This window comes from Pogona vitticeps, chromosome 2 (genome assembly GCF_051106095.1).
Source record: "Pogona vitticeps strain Pit_001003342236 chromosome 2, PviZW2.1, whole genome shotgun sequence".
NCBI lineage: Eukaryota > Metazoa > Chordata > Lepidosauria > Squamata > Agamidae > Pogona > Pogona vitticeps.
Window position 1 is genome coordinate 84,367,948 of NC_135784.1, and position 23,336 is coordinate 84,391,283.

At 39.6% G+C, this 23,336-nt stretch overlaps 1 protein-coding gene and 1 non-coding gene across 2 annotated transcripts in view; one reads left to right on the plus strand and one right to left on the minus strand.

Annotated features, from left to right (window-relative positions):
- RNF123 (ring finger protein 123) overlaps positions 1-23,336 on the plus strand; it is a 143,279-nt gene that overhangs the window by 93,937 nt on the left and 26,006 nt on the right. The window lies entirely within an intron of this gene.
- Positions 12,388-13,014, minus strand: LOC110076965 (uncharacterized). The gene is made up of 2 exons (XR_012083615.2): positions 12,721-13,014; positions 12,388-12,632 (listed from the first exon to the last, which is right to left on the minus strand). It is a non-coding gene; the product is annotated as an uncharacterized LOC110076965 (transcript).

Below are 23,336 nucleotides of genomic sequence, written 5' to 3' on the forward strand. Positions count from 1 at the left end.
TCCTATGCAATATTTTTTTTGCAGCATCAGACTTCCCTTTCATTTCCAGACGTGTCCGCAGCCTTTCGGTTTTGGCCCTACCACTTTATTAGCTCTGGAGCTACTTGTATTTGTCCTCCGCTCTTCCTCAGTAACATGTTGGATGCCTTCCGACCTAAGGGCTCATCTTCCAGCGTCATATCTTTTAGCCTTTTGTTTCTGTTCATTGAGTTTTCTTGGCAAAGATACTGGAGTGGCTTGCCAGTTCTTGCTCCAGGTGGATCGCACTTAGTCAGAACTCTCTGCTATGACCTGCCCATCTTGAGTGTCCTTGCACAGCATAGCTCATAGCTTCTCTGAATTACTCAAGCCCCTTCCCCATGACAAGGCAGCAATCCGTGAAGGGGTGCTGCATTCCACTGCTTTGAAATTCCAGTGTTTCTGCTTTGAAGATGAAGGAGATGACCCTTGCTTGTTTCCTGGGAATTGCCACAATGCTCTGTGGGAAGGGTGTTCTCTCTACTCATTAGAACTTATAGATAGAGCCTCACAGAACTACCTTTTCCATAGAGAATTGCAGTGACTTCTAGGAAGCATTGGAACTCTCAGTGAACATCAACACCATTGCCAAGAAATCCAACAGTCCTATTCTTAATTGTAGTGCCATATGCTTTGGTCTTACTGCAGGGTGAGCTGTTGAGTGTATACATTGTGGTTAGCAATAGAACATATGTGCCCTCCTGTGGTTAAGAAGGGATATAAAGCAGGAGATGACTGGTTTGCTGGAGGTACCTCATATTTAACTTGAATAATGATGTCAAAATCTACTCTAAGAATTAAAGATTTTTGATCCTAGAAGTTTTTTATGAATTCCAAATTTAAATGTTCATTATCCTGTCCCCACCTGAACCAACCAATCTTCATTTTAGTGGTATAGGGTTTTTTCCTTTGGCAGGGGCATTCATTATCTTGTTGCTATTTAGTGTTAAACTAGCAGAAGTCAGAAATCCTTGTTTAAGTACTTTAAATCATTCTTGATTCAAAGATCCTAATTACTTTCTGCCACACTTGTTATAAACTGTAGGTTTCAGAAAATGTAATCTTGTGATTATACGGCATGTTTAACTTTTATACACATTTAAAATAGTGGTATACAGTGGTGCCTCGCATTACAAGCGCTCCGTTTTACGACCAAATCACTTTACGTTGAAGGTTTTGCAATCACAAAAGCGATTGCAAAATGATGTTTCCTATGGGGGGATTTCGCTTTGCGATGAGCAATTCCCTGCTTCGGGAACCGATTCTTGCAAAGCGATGATTTTCGGCCAGCTGATCGGTGGTTTCAAAATGGCCGCTGGGTAAAAAACATGGCTCCCCGCTCTTTTCTGGGACAGATTCCTCGCTTGCACAGGCAGCGAAAATGGCCGCGCTATGGAGGATCTTCGTTGGATGGTGAGTTTCAAGCCCCTAGGAACGCATTAATTGGGTTTTAATGCATTTCTATGGGCTTTTTAATTTCGCATTACGACGTTTTCATTCTACAGCGATTTTACTGGAACGAATTAATGTCGTAATGCGATGCACCACTGTACTATTTAGTGGGAAAATCCATCAAAATGAATGTGTAATTAAATTCAAATTACTAGAGATAAAACTTGCCTGCCGCTCACTGATGCAAAGGCCTGGTGCTGCTTCCAACTCTGCACAGAGCAAATAAAACTTAGGTAGGATTCCCCTCTGAAGTTCAAAGTTGGGAATTCCTGAAAATCAGTGTGATGGTGTTTTGGAACCAGTTTGTCCTGGAACCTCTTTTCGTCTACCTCAATCATTCAACATGTTTTTAATACTTTAATATACCTGAGTCTTTGTAGCAGTTTCCAAGGAAGTACAATAGCTGTGTCAATATGTCACAGCATGTTAGCAATATTAAAGGAGGAGGAAAGGCTACATAAGTATTGCAGCAGTTTAAAAGACTAATATATCAGTGTAAGTTTCCAATCTGAAAGAATGGATTTTGATTCATAAAGGAAATCTGTTAGTCTTCAGTCACAATACATTGCCTTTTCCTTCTCTTCCCCTCTTTGGTTTTGCAAACATGTCCAGTCTTCATGTGTTCCTGCTCTGAGGTGGCATGGTTAAAATATATGCAAAGTAGTGCTACATCTTGTTTGTGTTCTGTGAGACAGCAAAAGCATTCAGCAGAGACTGGGTGACTTTCAGGCAATACACAGATGGTAGAATGTACTCATAGACATGTTTATGCTTTATGTATATTCACTTCTGTCTGTCTTTCAGATGGAAATAAAATAAACACTGCTGTGTGTGTTAGACAGGAAGAAGAGACAAACAGATGGGAATGAAGCATGGGCTTTTGTGGAGCTAATTGTTGAGTGTTTGGTTTCTCTTTTCATGATTATGGAGGTTGCTGTGAAACAAACATCTTTGTTTCTGTGACTGTGGAAGATATTCTTTCCTCTAATTATTTGCTTTTAGAAACAAGATTTCATGTGTGTTTAAGTTACATTGGCTACCAGTTGCTGCCCGGGCCCAATTCAAAGTGCTTGTTTTGACATATAAAGCCCTAAACGGCTTGGGCCCTGGATACCTGAAGGACCGCCTCCTTCCATATGAACCTACCCGGCAGTTAAGATCTAGCCAGGGGGCCCTTTTGAAAGAGCCGTCCCTTAAGGAGGTAAGAGGGACGGCTTGTAGACAAAGGGCCTTTTCGGCAGCTGCCCCCAGACTATGGAATGCCCTCCCGACTGAGATTCGTCTGGCGCCGACGCTGATGACATTTCGGCGCCAGGTCAAAACCTTCCTGTTCCAGAAGGCTTTTAATTGAAATTATATTAGCTGTGGGTCTGATGGCAATTTTAATTGTATTTTAATTGTATTTTAATTATTTTATCTTTTGCTATATTGAATTTTAATTATTGTAAGCCGCCCAGAGACCTCTGGGTAGTTTGGGCGGCATATAAATTGAATTAAAAAAAAAAAAAAAAAGACTCCTTGAGTAACTGTAGAATAAATAAAGACTGAACTTTTGAAATATCAATTCAGTCAAGAGGGCTAGAAGATGTATTCTCGGCCTAGAAAATGTTTGGTGTCTGCATAAAACACCCAAAACACAAACTAGGCTCTTTTTTGAGTATTCCATATTCTTTTATCAGTTGCCTCTTAAACACGAATGATTCACATTTATGAAACAGAATGCACAAACATTTTGTGTTTCTTTTGTGTTACCTCTCAATACCCTTTTGTCTGTCAAACTCATGAGGGCTGTCAGCAGTCAGTCAGAATATCAGGAGGGAGAAGCAGAACTTCTGAATCTGTAAAAGGGCCTGGAACCCAGTGAGGAGTCCTGTTTGTGTAACATGCAAGGGCCAATGCACAAAAAAAATATGAAAACAAAACAAAATTTAAATGTATGAAAAATATTGCTGCACACATCACTAGTATCTTGTTCTATTCACCCATGTTTCGATAATTAGGTGCTACCCTTTAGAGATTTTGTTGCTTTCCTCCAACCATGTACTGAACTTGTTGATTAAGAAAAATATTTGTGACATCTGGAAATTGGAAATATTTTTCCATTCTGCTGTAATATATAAATAGTGAATGTCACATGTAGTACTGCATATTCAGTGTTAATGTAGAAGTGATGTGATATAATGTAAACAATATCTTGGCAATGTCTGAATGAGCCAAGAGGAACCTTGGAGTTGCACAGCTCCTCTTCTCATGTGCCTTGATTTTCCTTTCTTCCACTTCTGGTTTAAGAAGAAAGAGGGACAATGTGACTTAGTGGCTTTTTTCTCATCCCCCCCCCGCCAATATTTGAAAAACCAAACCATCATTTGATGTTATACCTGAATTGCCCTAATGAATCTAAATATTGGATTTCCTGCCTGCATTATCTGTAGAGTAACATGTTTCTAGAATGAGCCCTTTCCTTGGGAGCTCTATTAGAATAATTCTGTCTGAAGAGTACAAAGTGTGATTTGAATACATTGTGAATCTCTAGCCACATGTCATTGGCGAGGAGTATGTGCTTACATGTTGTACCTAATGAGATATAATGTGGTGGACTGGGACTCAGGAAACCTGGATTTGTGTTGCCACTCAGCCATGGAAACTTAATGAGGCTGGAACTGCAAAAACTGCTGCTTAAATTCTGTCTCACTTTCTTTGAAAACTCTATTGTGGTTGCTCCAAGTTTGATGTGACTTGGCACAGAACATACACGAGCTCACAGAGGCCTAGTCTCACCTTTAGTTAGTACTGAAATCTAGTACGCAGTAAATCATAGCTAGAGTAAGCCTGTTGACTCACTAGATCCTCAGTTATTCAATAGTTTGATTTCACTTTGCTGGGCCCTTGCATAGAACACCTAAATCTGGGAGAAGAAATCTTTAAAATGTTTCCCAAATTTCAAAAATATTCTAAAAGAACAAGTGTCTGCTTTAGAAAACATGAGTGTACAATCCTATCACAATATGTGCATCTCATACTTGGATCACAGTTCGTGTCTCCAGGGTGTTTGGGTTGTTCATCATTATGAATGTATTGCCTGGATTATCAGGGAGGTGCACTGTGGTAGCCCAATATATATGGTCAAGGAATCCTAGTAAGATATTCCTTTAGAGAAACAATACCATTTCCTGGAGTTTATTTACTGTTTATTAAATTATACTATTGAAATAGATCAAGCTCACTCTTATTTATGAGATCTTAGGGTAGGTACGACTAGTTGAGCATTTCAAGATGAAGCCAGCCTAAAATTAGTAACCCAAGCAAATAAATTCAGCTGCATTGAATAAGGTCTAAAAACTTTTACAAATAACCAGGTCTTAACTTGGCACTAAAATGAGATGAGAATTATCGCTACCTGGGCCCCCAATTGAAGGCATTGTTTAACTGGGGCACCATGACTGAGAAGGCCCTTTGTTGTGTCTCCACATGTACAGCTGCAAATTCTGGGATGCAGAGATAAGCATTTCTTGCCAGTGTTCCGGCAAGTGAATGGATGTTGTGTTCCTGGTTCAATGAATATGTAGAGGTCACATAGATGTCAGCTCATATCTAGACATGACAAGATCTGAAGAGGTTGCCTTAATGGAGATTGAGAGAGCATATCCCATCTGGGACAGAGCTGCTCTTCTGCATCCTCATAGGCAGACATCTGGTGGTTCACTGTGAGGAGAAACAGGAATTTTGATTTGCTTCTAAATACCTTGTTCTTCCTAATGAACAAAATGTAGCCTAGTCTGTCGTCTTTTTATAGAAACATAGAAAACTATCTTTGCACTAAGAGTGGGTCCCTGAGAGGCCCCGAAGATATAGCTGGGATATAGGTGTTATTGTTGCTCACTGCTGGCTATTCTGGTGGGGAGCAGCAGTCTAGCAACACAAATTAGTCACCCTCACTTTTTACCCAGGCCATCTAGCCTAACATTTATTGGCAGCCACTCTTCAAGATGTTGAAAAGCAGTCTTGCCCACCTCTACCTGGACATGTGTCTCTCACTGAGCTGTGTCCCTTCCCCTGTCTCTTGCTACTGTCTAAACTAGGGGACTGGACAACACAAGGAAACCTTTGAATGTCCTTCCGGCATGTCTCCTGCATAATTTTTCCATTTTTAGTTGCATGTTTAGTTACGGTGCTAGCTAAGAAGCAATCAAAGAGATTAAAATTTTTCGGAGTTGGATACAGTCTGGGTATAGGAATTTTCAGTTTTGCTGCACCCTGGGTATTTTTTTTTAATGTGTATTGGTTTTTCAGTCTGAACTGAACTGCCCACACATTTCAGAACAATTGAATATGCATTATAGTTAAACCAGACAACATTAAAAATCCCGAATAAGAATAGGCAATGAGATGAAAATGAGCTGGAAGTTTAGTAAAATAAGGTTTTAGCTAGATGTTTAAGAGATAATAAAGAAGGTTCTGATTTAATTTCTGTGGTAGCAAATCCCAAAACAAGTACCTAACCTCAAAACCACTACTAGGAAAACCCTGTCTTGCTTTCTGATTAATTATATTTCTCTTGTTATTAGATAACAGAGTAGGATCTCCAAATACAATAGCAGCCAAAGTTTTATGTGGGATGTTTTCACTGTTGAATGAATACCCAATCTGTAATTAGGAGAAGGGTTAATCCTAGGGACCAGACTCATTTGCTTGCTAGGTATGAGTACAGTGGTGCCTCGCTTAATGGGCGCTCCGTTTGACGACGAAATCGCTAGACGTCGATGTTTTTGCGATCGCAAAACGATGTTCCCTATGGGGGAAATTTCGCTTGCGATGAGCGATTCCCTGCTTTGGGAACCGATTCTCACAAAGCAAACTGTAGAATAAATAAAGACTGGTCGTAATTCGAAATGGTCATAAGTAGGGACATTCGTAAGTCAAAGCACCACTGTATATTTAAATTAATCTAAACTTGTTAATGATCTGAAAAGAGTAGCATCAGTTCTTTGTTGATGGATTAGCTTTTCAGTCATGATGGGCTCCTGAGAGTAACTCCCGCTGAATTCAGTGGGCCTTAGTTGTCAGGAGAAATGTATTGTAAAATTTATGTTTTACAGCTCAATGTTGTGGTTTCATAGGAGGCACAGTAGCAAAAACATCACAGTTGCTTAACCTGCAGAATAAAAAACTCATTTTTAAACTGATTTAAATTCATGGCCCATCCTATTGTGTCGCAAAGGTTTGAGGCATGTAGCAGTAATTTTAAGATGTACCAATGGAGTATAACAAATAAAATCCAACTCCTAGCTGCCAAAATCAGAAAGGGTTTCTTAAAATGCTGTTGCTTTGGTAATTTGTTTTTTTATAGCTAACTGTATCTGTGCCTATAAATATAGAAATTCTTTTTAAAGTCCGGATATTTTCAAGGAGCTAAAGAGTGGAAAATATGCATAAGTCAGATAAGAAGCATACATTTTTATGATGTTAATTTTAAACTGCAGTTGTGCAGAATAATACCGCTGCTGGCTGCTGTTCTGTGCACTGTTCTTCCTAGACTCAGTTTAATTTTGGTCACAGAATATATAAGAAGATTGAAAACTCTAGTTCAGAAGTTCTTGACTCAGCTGTCTTGTCACCTTCCCTGTGAAGTTGTATTAAGTCAGGTTTGTAGAGGCCCAGTACAGTATACAAATATAATGAAACTAGGCATCTCTGCATTTTGTATTTCAGTATTTCTGGGTTTTGAGTATCTGGACTCTCTACTTCTAGAGAGCGAAGTTTATGTGGCTTGAAAATGAGTAAAAGATGCTGAATAAGTATTAATTCCTGTTTACCTAGCTCACCTTCTGGTCTGGTCATCTTGCTTAATATTTACCAATATTTATAGTCTCTATAGATTTTTTTCCTTTAGTGAACAGCATTTGTGGCTGTTATGGGTGCAGACTTGTGAGAATCTCTGACAGCCAGTACAATTTCTTTTGTTGGCATATCAGCATCTCTAGCCAGGTTTTGTGCTTGTTCTTCTATGCAGATCTCTTGGGCTTAGAGGTAGCTGGGCTTTAATGTGGCCAAGACAGTGTGATACCTGCTAGCCATGAGAAGTAGAGATTAAGATCAAATGTACTGTAGTTTATTATTCCAAATCTTGGAGGAGAAACTTTATGGTGGTGGTGGTGGATGTATGTGTGAAACACTGTAACTATATTGTGTGGACAATAAGCAAATTAATTGATTAATGATGGGGAAAAATCTGTGTAAACTCCTTTTGTTTAAAAAACAAAGCAAAGTTTGCTGCTTATACACCGCCCCATAGTTATGCAGGCTAGACACTGCCCCTCCCTGCGAGCTGGGTACTCAGTTTGCTGACCTCAAAAGGTTGAAAGGTTGAGTGAACCTCAGTACAGCTACCTGAATTGAACCCAGGTTGTGAGTAGAGTTTTAACTGCAGTATTGCAGTTTAACTACTCTACCACATGGTTCCTTAACTAGAAGGGATGGCTTATATTGGACATGGAGTGTGCCATTGGTTTTATTTCTTATCACATGTTGTGGGAAAATAAGTGTACTTTAAAAAATAGATATTTTGTCTCTGGTATTTGTGGAATGGGTCTCCTTTCTTCCCTTTTCAGTTCTTTCTCATTTCCTCTTTTGTCTAAAAAAAAGGATTCCCAGCTGCCAACTGAAGCTTGTGCAGATGATCTGTTTAAGTTCTCACCTGGGTACAGCCAGGGCACTGTGAAGAAATTCTTTGGCATAAGGTAGTGGTTTCTGGAAGCATAGTGTTGTGGAGGTCACCATGACCTTGCTAGAATTTGTTTTGAAACACTTGGCAGATGCAAGAATAGAACTGAGGAGTGCAAAATTCAATCTCTTTCCTCCATGCATGTTAACTTCTCATTTAACATTACCAACATAGACCGTGCTAACAGTGGAAAGTGAGGGTAGATATAAAATTTAAGTTATTGTTGGTTACACACCATTCAACAGTCCAGTAGAATAATGGTTGCTGTTGGTTTTTCGGGCTCTCTGGCCGTGTTCTGAAGGTTGTTCTTCCTAACGTTTCGACAATCTCTGTGGCTGGCATCTTCAGAGGACAGCACTCTGTGCTCTGGTGTAGTTTGCTTGGGAGTTGAGTGTTTATGGCTGTCAGATAGGCTTTTGTCCTTTTCAGGAGATGGGTGATTAGTGTGTCTTGTTGTGGGCGTATTGTAATACGCAACTCCCAAGCAAACTACACCAGAGCACAGAGTGCTGTCCTCTGAAGATGCCGGCCACAGAGACTGGCGAAACATTAGGAAGAACCTTCAGAACATGGCCAAAGAGCCCGAAAAACCCACAACAACCATTAGATCCCGGCCGTGAAAGCCTTCGCGAGTCTATTAGAATACTTTAGCTTTTTGGATATACAGCTTAATGTGATGAGGGTGTGTGTGTCAGGAAATATGAGAGCAGTACTGTCAGGAAACTAGACTCTATTAAGAATGGGACTCTCATTTCTTTTGGACCGTAATTTCCAGAATTTGTGATACTGTAAATTCTTCCAAGTGGAATCCTGGGAGCTATAGCCCAAAAGCAGTAGTTTAAACAGGAGCTTGCCTCCTTTCCATGTGGATTTCTATTGCTATTACATTGTTTTTTTCAAGAAGAAAGAAACTGCTCTCTGTGGTTCTTAGGAGTGGTGCAAGGGTTCATGGGAGCCTCAAGTGAGTATGGGACAGGTAACCTCACTTCTATTAGACTCTATTATAGAGAGAACCTCTCAAATAACTACCCATCCCATTTTCCCTTGAGTCTCCCATAAATGTATTCGCAAAAGCACAGAGTGCTGTCCTCTGAAGATGCCAGCCATAGAGACTGATGAAAAGTTAGGAAGAACAACCTTCAGAACATGGCCAAAGAGCCCAAAAAACCCACAATCTCCCATAAACCTTTGCAGCAATCCCAGGAACCATGGCGAGCTGTCTTCGTTTTCTTGAAAGGGCAGTGTAATGGCAATGAAGTGCCACATAGAGGTGAGAAAAGATTCAGATGATTATTTCCCTTTCTCATTTACTCTTGCTTACTTTTGGAGGAAATTGGTTCTCTCTCTGTTCCTTTGTAGTAGTTATTAAGGGAACTTTAGGGCTTTTGGAGTGCAAAAACATGAAAAAATGACCCCAAAGTGACCTTCCCTTTCATATAATATGGAAGGACAAGTACAAAAAAAATTCAAAATGAGTTAAGTCACCCACCAAAGAATAAAGAAAGAAAGAAAAATCAAAATCTTGAAAGTGCAGATTCCTACACTGCTAGTGTATTTACCAATAGTTGGAATAGGTGAGAGAAGGCTAGAGTTGCAGTCCACTAAAATTTGAAAGGTCATAAATTGTTCACCCCAATGTAAATCTAAGAAACAGAATTCAGATTCAGCATCTAGCACACCTGTAAAATTCACATAGTAATGTTTAAGCAAAGAGGACTTTCCCATCCCTTCCTCTGTATAGCATGTTGCTTGGCTGAGGAGATCTTCGGATCTGCAGAAGGTATGACCTTGGAAACCGCACAGTGCATTTGAAGAAACCCTGGAGATAGTCTGCACTGTGCTTGCCAAAGAAGGCAATGTGTTTCCTTCTTACTTGAAGGGAATAAAGTACACTCGTATTAAATTCATCTCATTTTCTTTCATCCTCTGAGAGAGGGTTTTAATTGGTGCCTTCCATCTCCAGTTCTTAATTGTGAAGATGCACAGATTATCCTTGCCAGCCTCATTTTCTCTAGAAACCTAGGACTGTCCAAGGCTCGCCAGACCTAATGCAATATCTTCTTGCAATATTGAGGGCAGGGTTTTGGTGGTTGAAGATATACAGGATGATTCACTAATGATTCCTTATCTTTTTTAAAAAACAGAAAATATCATCAAGATTTTTGATTACCAAATATGACCCATTCTGAGCTTTTAGAGATCAGTAGATTTGTAAGAAACAAATAATATCAACAAACAAATATGGACATGTTCTGTACTGGTTTTTCCCAATAAATGATGCCAGGGGGGCGGGGCGGGGCGGGATAACCATAGTCTGTGAGCCAGATCTTGTGCCTGTGACACATGCCATTTTGTGCAAATGAAAGAATAGAGGGGAAAATGCCTAAGTTACTGATAAGGCATTCTAAGAGTACTGGAGGAATCGAAGCTACCCATTTTTCCACTCACATGCTGTTTAGGAAATTAATCCTGACCGAAAATTATTTCTAATGTTGGACCTGGTTTCTGCACAGCATTAAAGTACTGAGCTGTTGTTCTTCACCTCCAACTTTGACATGCCCGTGGTGCTTACTGCCATGTTATCTCTGTAGCCATCCAGTCTGTGCTGACACGTGCTGATCTCTGCGCAATTTCATTCCTGAGTATTCCTTACCATCATAATCTGTGCCTATTGATTGATCCCATGGTTACAAACAGGAAAGCAGTATGTCTGTATGCATATGTGTGTGTAAGAGTGACAAATTTCTGTCTGCAAGGTCACAACTACTTTTACACTAAGCAATGTGCTCCATTCCTTTCTTACAAATTTCCAATCCCAGCCAACTAGTCAAATCTGAATCGTGATATAACTGGAATTTACTAGCAGAGACATCTGTAACATTTAATATGCAAGGCTGCCTGTTTTCCGATTGATATAAATGTGAGTTCTTTTGAAGCCTTCTCTAGGAGATTAGTGTTGGATGAACTGGCGCTTTGTGCATCAAGTTTTGCCTGGTAATAGACAAGACAGATGCAAGCTCTGTCCTACACTGTAATGAGACATAGGCATCTTCTGATGCAAACAGCATTTTTTTAAATTGGCATTTTTATTTAAAATTAATTCAAGAGAACATCTAGCCCCAGGTTATAATCTCTCATTATGTAGATACAGACTCCTGTTAAAATAGCCAGCTGCCTGACTCTGCCAAGCAAATCTCTCCTTCCCAAGGAAAAAGCTATGAGATTGTTCATGTAATACTTCTGTTACATGGCATATACTTAACAATGCATGGTGGGGTCACTGGTATTATGTTAAGTGCATGAATAACCCAATAGTTCCTATATATTATTATTTACTGGTGTTCTGACTGGGATGAGGTGGGGTGGAAAGAAATAACAAGAGGATACTAGCTTTGACTGGCTATGTTTGGAGCATATACTTTTGTCTCCTTTTAAAGGACTAGGGAAAGTGCTTAAGTCTGCTTAATCTGGCTAAATAAATGGGCTATTGAATTGTACATTAAATACACTATATAATAAATTGTTGTTAAATATATTTAATTGCAAATTAAGTGCATTTTATTTTGCATTAAACAAAAGAAACTAAAGAAACGGCAGCATCAGCACAACAGCATCTTTTTAACACTGTGTCGATTACCCATCTTATTTGGCCCAAATGTCCCTCTGTTGCAGTAGCAAGGGGAATATTTGCACTTCTTAATTCAAATCAATAGATTTTTTTAAAATTTGTTTTTTGTACTTTTGAAACTGTTCCCATAATATTGGATCCCCAAACTAGAAAAAATTGCCATTACTATGATGATGCCTATTTGCCTTTAACAAATGTAACCTACTGAAAGCTTGCCCATTAAAAAAGAAGCCCCAAACATTGATCTTTTTAGAGGCAGTCAGCATGCTTTGTATGTCCAGTGAAATAAAGTAACTTGTTAAGCTAGTTCAAGCACAAGAAGATCAGCACTAAGACTTACGTGGCGGACCACACATATCCGAGAGTGTTCGCGGTCATCTGCATGAGGGCTTTTGATCTCCATAAAGCAAACAGTGCTTCAGTTTTTTATCAAGGTGTGACTTGTTCCAGGCAGTCTGGAAGTTATGAAAGAATGGGCCCAGGAATTTATTTTTATTTTCTGAATAAATATTAGAAGCAGGAGCTGAATATAATTGAGCAAGAACATTTTTTAAATAAAAACATAAGCTTGGTATATAGAAATATTTATTCTCTGGAGGTCAAAGCAGAGAACACAGACTTGTATTCCATAGCAGTTTTCTAAAATAAGAGGGTACTCCCTGGTATAACATCATATTTTTTCTACTACCAGGCAGTCTGCTGTCATCAAGGATATATAAAAATCATTCCGTTTGTTCCTTGATATAGATGATGTTTCTTGTCTGCATAATTCTTGGACTCTGAGGCTGTAAATGAACAATATCACTCTTCTTTCTGGAGGAGGTGATAGAAAAATATGAACAAACCATAACCAGCCATTTAAGATCTTGTTTTTGGGGGGGAGAAGTGAAATCCTGCTTACATTTTGATGAGGAAAGATCCCATAAATATATCGTATTTCTTTTCTTGTTCCTGTGATGAAAATGGGTCTTGGCTTTATTCCAGTGCCCTCCATCCTTTGTAGAGATTGCTTGCTATCCATCTGCTAGGGACTGTTGCCTGTGTCATGCGATGTGGTGGGAGGGTCAGAAAAGCCTGAACTGTTGGATTCAGTGTCCAGCTTAAGTTGCAGGAGTCTGGTGTGTTTAGCATCAGGAAAGTCCTCACTGACAGCCAGCTTGACCTTGCCATTCTGGGCATCCTTGATGGGCTCTAGGAAGACAACATGCTTGTTTGCGCTGACCTTGCGGTTCATGGGTGGGGGAGTGGTACTGAGAATGGACGATTGGGCACTGCAGTCTTGCGGAGGACTTACAGGCTTCTTGCAGCACCTGGAGCAGCGGCAGGGTGGCATGTACAAGTATAGAAGGACTAATACCAAGCTGACAACACACCCTAGGAGAGTTGTGAGTGCAGTATTGAAAGTCTCCACTAATTTGGGGTGCTGGACTGTAACATTGACTTTATGTGTCATGTTGATCTTTTGAAGCTCACTGATCGCTATGCACACATACAGACCAGAATGTGAACTCTGAGCATTTATGATCTTCAGACTTCCGTTTTTGAAAGGATGATGTGTCTTATCCCAGTGCTTTGAATACATGAATAATTCATGACGAGGAGAAAACCACTGATAGGTGGTGGTGTTGTCATCATGGAGGCTTGTTTTACAGTCTATTACCAAGGATTCTCCCACTTTACTGTGCACTTCTGGAGTAGCAAATTTCATTTGAATTGAGGAGCAGTTTTCAAAGTATGTGCTGTACATAAAGGTTTTGATTAAAGTGGAGGGCATATTAGCATAGGCTTTGCAAGTGTGCTCCTCTTTGAAATCCTGTACGGAACTGAAACCATGGTGCTTCCATTCCAGGAGCATCTTCTCAAGAGAACAGTCACATCTCACAGGATTGTTGTGAAAATATAAGCCATTTTTAATGTATACTGGCAAGGATTTTATGACTTCTACAGGAATGCTGTGTAGATTGTTGGTGGAGAGATCAAGAGTCCTCAGATAAGGATGTTCAAGTCTTTGAATGAATTCAAATGGAAATTGAGTTAGGTTGTTCAAACTTAGATAGATCTTTTGCAAACTGGTTAGCTTGACAAAAGCATTTTCATCAACATGTACAATTTCATTGCAGTATAGCAAGAGCTCTTTCAAGTTCACAAGCCCTTCAAAGTAGTATTTCTCCACAGTGCGCAGGTGGTTGAAGGATATGTCCAGATGTGTGAGATAAGTAGCATTGTAGAATACTTGTTGGGTGATCTTGCTGATCTTGTTGTGGTTGATCCTGAGGGTTTGGAGGCGTGGCAAGGCAGCCAGCCAACTACCATTAAGCAAAACAATGTAATTGTGGCTGAGATCTAAGGTGGTAGCTGTAGGAGGCAGCATGTCAGGGACTTGCTTGAGACTCTGGTTTACACAGCTCAAGAGATCAGCTGTACAAATGCAAACAGCAGGACATCTTGCAAAAACAAAACATTTGTTTATGGTACTGATCTGAATGCACAGTTCAAACAATATCAGCAGTTTCCCAAGTAGTTTCCAAATAGATACAGTCAATGTCAGCACATTCATTGTGCAATAGCGGGGTTCACCCTGTGTTGCCAGCAGCATAGAAACAAGCTGCCAAAGTAACATTCAAACTGAGTATAGCCCTGCCATGGAACACTGTCATAACATTGGACAACAGTATAATCAGATGCTGCCTTTGGAAAGATCAGTTTTTATTCCTGTAAAGCTTCCATGTCATGCCCAAGATAAACCAACATCTAGGTGATGCACTGCAGTTGATTACCAGGGTAGAGCTGCTGCTCAGCATACTGCTTCTAGGTGCTGTAAAAACTAGCAAGAGTCTGTGTACAGTTTTTGCCCCAAATAATTTTAAAGACAAGGTTCCTATGTTTAAATCATCTTGAAATCTATTTCCAGGAGCCCTGATTTGCCTCCAAACTTTATCTCTTCAAATAATTTAAACTTGCATTCATTTGAAGCCAGCATTTCAACAGTTCTGATGTATGGAAAAGTCATATCCATTTTCTTCTTTTCCAAGCCAAGCTCCTAAGATGCCCAAGTTGCTATTAGTGAATCCTCATCTTGTGGTTAGGCAACAATTCCTGTACAGATCCATCATAAAGGAGGCTTGGGTAGGAACATGTCCCTTCATCTCTGTATTCCCAAATGGAAATGCTAAAGAAAACAGCTCTTACCCTGATATCTTCCTTTCTGGATGATATTGAAGAGCATCACTCATTCTGGTTGGTTGCTTGCATCTCCTTTCAGCTGAGCTCAGTGTATGCAAACACTTTCTCCGTCGTCTTTTCCTATTTACAAGCTCCCTGTGAACACTGAAAGGTAAGCCTTATGGATAAGGAGCAATTCGATTGGTTTGTGTTTAGAAGGAGTGATTATGGAAGGGGAGGAGAAAAGAGAACATGGTGTACAGTATTTTTTTATGGCATGTTGTTTCTTTGTTATGCCATGTGGGGGCAGAATAAACCTATAGAATTATTCGGAGATTGGCCATCAAAGTGGCACACAGGAACTGCAGCAACTTGAGCTAGCTGAACAATTACAAAGGGAACCAAGAGGAGATGAAAAAGCAGTCTTGAGTTGAAGAAGATGATCCTGATTTTATTAAGCAGTCCATGTTCTTCTGCTTTTCCAGTTGTTTCAGTGTGTGACTATAAGCCCTGTCAATTTGCAACTCTTGGAAACTTTGCTCTATTTGAATGGGGAAGCCGTAAAAAGTTGTGAGCAAGATTGTACTGCTACTATTCTCGACGTTTTACAGAATGGAATATACTCCTTGCTCCTTGATATTAGTCATTTTTGAATACTTAGAATTTCTTTGCATGTTAAGTGGAATTGTGTTACAGTTTCTTTGTAACTTTCACAATAATTCATGGTAGCTTTTCTGATTAAATCTGGTTTTTTTAACTGTTTACTATTAGTCATGCCAGGTTCAGCAAACACAATGCTTTGCAGACTTTGATAACTTTGGTACAGACTCTTGCATAATACACATGCATATAGGAATGTGGGAGGGGGCTGTGAAAACAGAGATGGCACAGTGACCGCTTGAGATCACTAAAGACATCCAAAGCCTGAGCAAGTTCTTATGAATTTTTGTTTAGTATCTTATGGCACAGCATTCCTCCTTTGGAGTTTTAAATATCTTTATTTGCAGGTGGAGAAGACTGAGACACGTGGCTATTCAATCTGTAATTCAGGACAAGCAGCCAAACTCTATGGTCTATGATATTCGCTTCCCACAAACAAAGCGAGATGAGATTTCTTTGATGTTCAGCACTTTAGGCTGCTGTTCTTGCTTGTGATCTGCATGCTTTAGCTTTTCGTCCCTTTGAAGTTAATGAATGGCTCCCTTGGTAGTGTTCTGGAAGTTTCCCACTGAGGTCCTCCTTACCAGGAAGCAGTGTGCTGAGGGAAGGCTCATGGCTGGAGGCAGTGACATCATTTCTGTTGCTATGCTGAATTAGTACTATACACACAATCCAGTCTTCCAGTATTTTACCCTTTACTGCCACCTTCCTTGTAGCAAAATTAGTACAGTGGTAGGAGTGGAACACAACCTCATTATTCTAACAATGTCCTTTTGTAGTGAGGTAGAACTTTATGTTATACTAGTGTCAAATTCTTGGTAGTTGACAGGGCTCAACTACACGTTGTAAAACTCCTGTTTTTATGTTGGGTTTGGCACACTTGAAAGCAATTTAAAAATCTCCAACTACATGACATAAAGCTAGGCATGCTTTTTTTAAAAAAAATCTGAACACCTGCATGAGGTTGTTTATTTTAAATCAATTATGGGCACACCTTTTTCTTTTCTACTCTTTTGGCATGTGTGATTGCCTGTGTCAGAGTAAATAGTGTTTGGGGTTGTCCGTGAGGTTTGCCAAACTGGGTACTAAGTACAGTGGGTTTTGGGCTGCAGGATACCCTGCAGTCTGAACTCTTCCTTTTCCCCTGTACAGTATCTGTTTCTGTTTTAGCGCTGCATTGATTTAGCACTATGCCAGTTCAAAACATATAAAACAGTTAAATATTAAAAAACACAAAAAAACTGGGAACAGGTTGTTGTTGCTGCTGCCACCTCTGCAGCTGCACTAAGACTCGTGATTCTTGCTGCCCTGACCACTTCCAGCACTCCAGCCTGAAGCTGTCTCCTATGTCATGGACCATGGGTGGCTTCATGTCTTGCTGGGAACTTGCTCTGCTCTGCCTTCTGGAGTGATGTCACTTCCTGAAAACTCTCCTCATTGGAACGCAAGACTGTGCCCTCCCTCTCAGCTCTGCAGAGTTCCCAGGGGTTTCAGGAAGCCAGCTTCCATGAGGAAGCACACACCGACAGAAAATCACATGACATATCAGTTTCTAAAAAACTCAGACCAACTCTCAGTTTAATTGAGTACCAAAGTTGCACCCACAGTCTTGAGTTAGATTGCTGTCATCTTTACAATAGTTTTATTACATACTGGCAAATTGGCTCTGGCTTATGGTGACCCTATTATGATTTCACAGGTATGTGAGATGTTAAAGGAGTGGTTTTCCTGGTGCCATCTCCAGTCCGTTTCAGTGGCTGGGAGTGAATCTGTATCCAAGTCTCCTGAGTCCCAATCCAATACCCTGTCCACTGTACTTTAACATTCACTCTCATATAATGGTGTCTTCATACATTATTATTTGCTCTACCATGCTGGATGAAACAGACCTGTCCCATAAACCTTGCTATTTTAATTCCCCATTTGTTTTAATTTATTTGCTTAAGGAAATTAATTAGCCATAGGTCTTGAGCAACACAAATAATAATTAGCATTCAGGAGTCTGCCTCCCTTCTTTCACTTGAATTTTGTCCTTTACTTCTCATCACATTCATTGCTCACACATGTCATGGCATTGATTGTTGACTTGTTGAGTTGATGATGTCACTAAGGTGTTAATGGTATTGCTATTTTTGTGCAGGTTCTTTGCATGCATTTTTGTGAAAGAGAGAGCAAGAAAAATATGTCGTGAAACTGAGAAGGAAATAATTCTCACGTACAGATGGAAATATGTCAAAGGGCAGATCAAACCTGTGACACCCTCTATCCTTTTTCAGCTACTGTTGCATAACTATGCATAGTGGGACATTTATGTCATGATTTGCCATCTTTTGTTTCCAATTGCATATATGACATTTTTCAGATTTTTTCTAACAGTGTACTCTATTTTCCTGATTTTCTTTATTCCATGTCTTTCCATGGTTTGTTGAATAGTGTGACCTCAACTTATTCACAGTGAGCTGAGAAATATGTTGGAAAATATCGCAAGCCGGTGAGCTACTGGATTGGAGAATTGTCAGAATCTCTTGTCTGTATGATAAAGCAAAGGGAGAGGTTGTGTGGGGTTCACTCTGACTGTGTAGGATTGCTATTGATTCAGTGAGTCTGCTCAGGTTAAAAATAAGTCTGTGCTCCACAGAATGGGCAGAGAGGGGTTGGGAGATTGTGTGCCATTGAGTTACCCTTTCTTGATGACTCTCTTTAAGCTAGTGTGAAAGTTGACCAGGCATATCAGGGGAACAATTGCTGGGACAGAAAGATCAGTGGCTAGAATGTAATTTTCCAGCCTGCTTATTTGAGGCAAAGAGAAGTCAAAGCTGAGTAATTGGTTTCCATTAGGGCAGTAAATGACTAATTTGACTGCTGCAGCTGCTGAATGTGATGGGCACTTAACCCTCTGTTTTCTAGTTGTAGAGGAGATGGTTTGCAAAAGAGAGTTGCCAGATGCTTCCCACATGCAGCTGCTTTTAAAAGTACTGTAGAGTCTAATATGCAGAATAGATCTGCTCTGTGGCTCCTTTGTGATGAGCAACTTTGTTGTCCCTAGCTTATATCTCTGTCTCTTCTTTACGAGAGATACATTTGGATGCCATGAGCTTACTTTCCTGAATGAAAGCATTTCGCTTTTGAGACATTTCTTGCATTTTTGTGGAGTCCTATATTTTAGTAAATAGACTATGCCTTAGAATTTCTGTGGTCTTTAATCTGAGCATGTGTAGCAGGTTTACAGGCATGGAAAAAACTTCCCATTTCAAAGCAGATAAATATGATCATTGTTAAACACCCCCCCCCATACACACACTTTATATATACATTTAAACATTTTAGTCTAAATCAAATTATTTCTTGGTGATTTCCCACGTATCTTTCTTCCAGAATCCCTACTGAGACTTCCTCTACTTCAGCAAGATTCCCCAGCTTCCCACGAAAATGTGATCCTAGTTTTGTTTTTCTCCCCCACCCCCAGGAAAATGCCAAATGCTGCACAGTTTTATGCCATTTCTGGTGAATCTTTTTCATTTTTAGCTGTGGTTTTGAGGGGCTGTTGTCCTTTCAGGTCAACACTATCCTTAAGGAATTGTGACTAGATTTTAAAAGGTGCTGAGAAGATGTCTGTGCCTGCCCATGAGGACCATGTGACCCACTAATAGGAAAATTAGTGGGTAAGGTCATCACCTCTTCAGGAAATAAGGTTGCCACAAAGAAGATTACGCCTTCAGCCTGCTTTCTTTATTAGATGGTATAATAGCTAAGAGAGTGACTGGTGTGAAATGTGATTTTTTAAATATATATAGTTTTGACAATGTTGTCATTGCAGTGCATAATCTCCTTAGATGGGCTTCAGGAGCACAATGTAACATCAATCCTTGGAAGTTGCATGTCTGCTTGTTTGATATTAGAAAATCAAGGAGAAAAATTCATAGAAAACCCTGTCTTTGTTGCACCTACTGTAACTTCAGAGGCTAGCAACTTTGAATGTAGCAATCTGTTACTATGACAATAATGTCATTTTTTTGGGTAAAATTTTCCAAAGCTTGGGAGAGTCTTAGAACATTAGAATATTGGAAAATCAGACGCAACACCAAGCTATTGGAACTATAAACAGTGCAAACTCTAAGACCTGCATATGCAACTTCCATATTTACACATTGCAACATAAACATGTTCAACTGTGAGGATTATTATAGTACAGTGACCTTGCTGGGCTGAAAAGCTGGCTAAATTTTTTTTTGCAATGACTGTAGGAAGCTATTGTTCAAGCCTCAGTTTTAAAGCACTTGTATTGAGAATGACTTACTCTTTGATTTCAGTGATGTGCAGAATGCCAAAGTCTAGATTTGTCTGCATGAAATATCATATGGTAACTGAGTAGTAAATTGACTATATTGAAGCAGATGTCATGTTAGTTAACTGTGATGTGGATACTTTTAATGCTAAGCCACCAAGTTAACTCTACTCTGTTCTCAGTGAATCTGAGTAATGCTTCTCAAAGACTGTGCATTTTTTCTTACATTCACAGAGGTAGGACAAATTTCGCAGATCATCTGGTTCAAGCAGTATATTATGACAGTATATCTTTTACCATAAGGCCCCATCAAATGGGTCCTGACTCATAAATCATTATTAGACCTGACATGACCAGTGGGGAGAGGGTCCCATTAGTGGCAGCATTACCTATTTTTAATGTACAGTTTTTTAAAGAAAGGAAGGAAGAGAATGAGAGGGAGTGCATATACTGTGCAAAGGAAAGGGGCATTCTTTAAGTTAAAATTAAAGGTGGACCACTTGTGATTTTGCCATCACTGTGTGCTTCATTGGGGAGAAATTCTTAGTGCTACCATGAGTGCAGCATTGAATTTAGTCCAGGTGCTGCACATTTATACTGTGTACAATTTAACAAAAAGAATTTTACCAGGAAAATGATAGATTGCAAAATTTCATTTGATTACTTGCCTAACAGAGTTCGGACAAATTGTATTCTCGAAGGCTTTTATGGCCAGGATCTGATGGTTGTTGTGGGTTTTTCGGGCTCTTTGGCCCTGTTCTGAAGGTTGTGAAGGTTGTTCAAATTGTTATACATTTAATTTAATTTAATTTGTCTGTTATACATATATGGAGAAATTGTTATACATTTAATTCAAAAACCAGATTTCTAATATTTAATGTTTTTTATTTCTTGGCTATCATTAAATAATATAAGTGTGACTTCTTTCTGAGAAAGTCTTTAACGTTTGTTTCATCAGTGTATTCCCTTTGGCCTTTTTTTTCCTTTTTGCCATAATGCCTTCTAATTTTCTTCAAACAAATGGTTTTCTAAACCCTTTAGTCTTTCCATAATTCCTTGTTTTCCCATTTGTCAATGCCTTCCTTAATTGTGATTCCATAACAGAACACAGAGCAGTTCCCATGTGAATAATCCCTTAAAGCACACTGTAAACAAATAAATTTCTCCTCTGATCTTGAAATTGTATATTTTATAGGGTGTTGAAAGTGTTGCTGAGGCAAAATTAGTGTCAAATAGGATTCTGCGCTAAATGAGTGGCAACAAAGCAACAAAACCTTGCTCTTTTACTGTATATATTCAGTAGTACATGAAGCATGCCAGATCTAGCTAGGTCTGCAAACCCCTTATTCCCCAGTGAACATGGTAAATTGGGCATTAGTGTTAGTGTCACTGGACTAAATGCATATTAGGCATTTGTTCATTAAGGAAAAAGGAACAAAAAGTCATTCTGGTCTGTTCTTTAATTTCTGGGCTGGACCACTACAGGGACCATATGGAGCTGCACAAAATTGGCTGCTCCTCCCTCCAAACAAAATTCTGCCTATCAAAGAAGAAAGGTTCTATTTTAGCCTTCTATAATGTGGAAGACAGGAGGGTCTGGCATGCTCTGGTCCATGGGGTCACGAAGAGTTGGACACGACTTAACGACTAAACAACAACATAATGTTTCCATTTTCTATGCATTTGGGAGGATTCCATTATGTAAGCCCTTAAATATATTCTGAAGTGATACTTCTGCAAATACACAGTGTGTGTGTGTATATATATATATATTTACCACTTAAAACTAGGCCTTTACTATGTAGTGCACTGAGCAAGAAGAGTAATTCAATTAATTTCAATTAGTTTTAGCTACCAGGAAGAAATCTGTGGGTTGTAATTCCATTAAGGCTAACATGGCTAAATTGGACTTTCCTCTTACAATTTTTCAAGCTACGCAGAATCTTTCAGTAACAGCAAATAGAGAAAATAATGGCAAAACACAATGGGCCCATCAGAACATCAAAGGGTTCCTGAAATGGAGGAGATTTAGCGCAAAATATCTAGTGACAAGAAGAATGTACTAGGTCAGTTGCCCATTTTATTACCGATCTTGTGTGCCTGTATTGTGCCTTGTTTCACAGGTTTCACAGACCCTTTTGTAAGAAATCCAAGTCCTGAACACCCTTTGCTTCTACTGTAGCAGTGAATCGCAAGCCTCTCTCTACAAGTACTAGCGGGGGTAGGGGTATTTGAGTGTACAGCCTTTTCCCTGACTTTCCCTTGTCCTGAGGGCATGATTGTGGCTTATGGGGCACGTTACATATCCCTCTTAATCTATTGTTTATAGATCATAGCAATGGGGACCTGCATTTGTAGGCTAAAGCAGAACACCATTGCAACATTCATATTGCTGCATTCATCAGCAGAGGCTTAGAAGATTTAATTTTCTGTCTCCTGCAACTATTTAGTGCATTTGTACTGTTCACCTGGATTTGGGGGGGGCAGTGGGGAGACAGGTTTGTTTCCAGGAGACTGGTCTTTTATCAGCAACATAGTTGTGATATAATTATCTTTTACTGAATAAGGAGGCTAATATTTCTCAGGTAGCCTTAAGGCAACTCTGTCACCTGATTCTCCATGCTCTTTGCTGCCCTGCTAACTGTATTTGATTGTTTTGTCCTTCACAAGCCCTCAGAAAGAGACCATTACTAGTTGTTGACTTTGCTTCCTTTGGAAGAGCGCAGTGTCAGACAGCCGTTTTCTCCAAGGACACCATTGCACAGCTATGAAACAAACCAACAAGGAGAAAGGCATGCATATTTCTAGAAAAATGCAAGGCTCTGTCTCTGTCATAGAAAAGTGAAGTTGGAAGGGGCCTACAAGACCATCAAGTCCAACCCCCTGCTCAATGCAGGAATATAGTCAAAGAATATCTGCGAATATCTAAGTTTTTCTTGAATGCCTCCAGTGTTGGAGCACTCACCAACTCTCGAGGTAACTGGTGTAAGGAATTGTAAGGAATTAGAGGGAAACTGGAACTTGTAGTCATACAAAGATGGGGTCTGTTAAGTTTACTTTATAGTTTGGATTTAAACCACTGAAATGTTCTCATGGGGTTGTTGTTCCGAGCTTGCTCTGCCTGGCACCAAGATAAGTGTCAGAAAGAAGGCGGTCCAGAGACATGTAGAAAAATGGTTCTACACGTCTCTGTACCGTGTTTCCCTGAAAATAAGACAGGGTCTTATATTAATTTTTCCTCCAAAAATGCATTGGGGCTTATTTTCAGGGGATGTTTTATTTTATTTTCATGTACAACAATCTATATTTATTCAAATACAGACCTGTCATCATCTTCTGGTTGCTGCACAGTGTTTCACAATGGTGGAGGGCAGGGTTTCACTTAACTGGGGCTTATTTTTGCAGTAGGG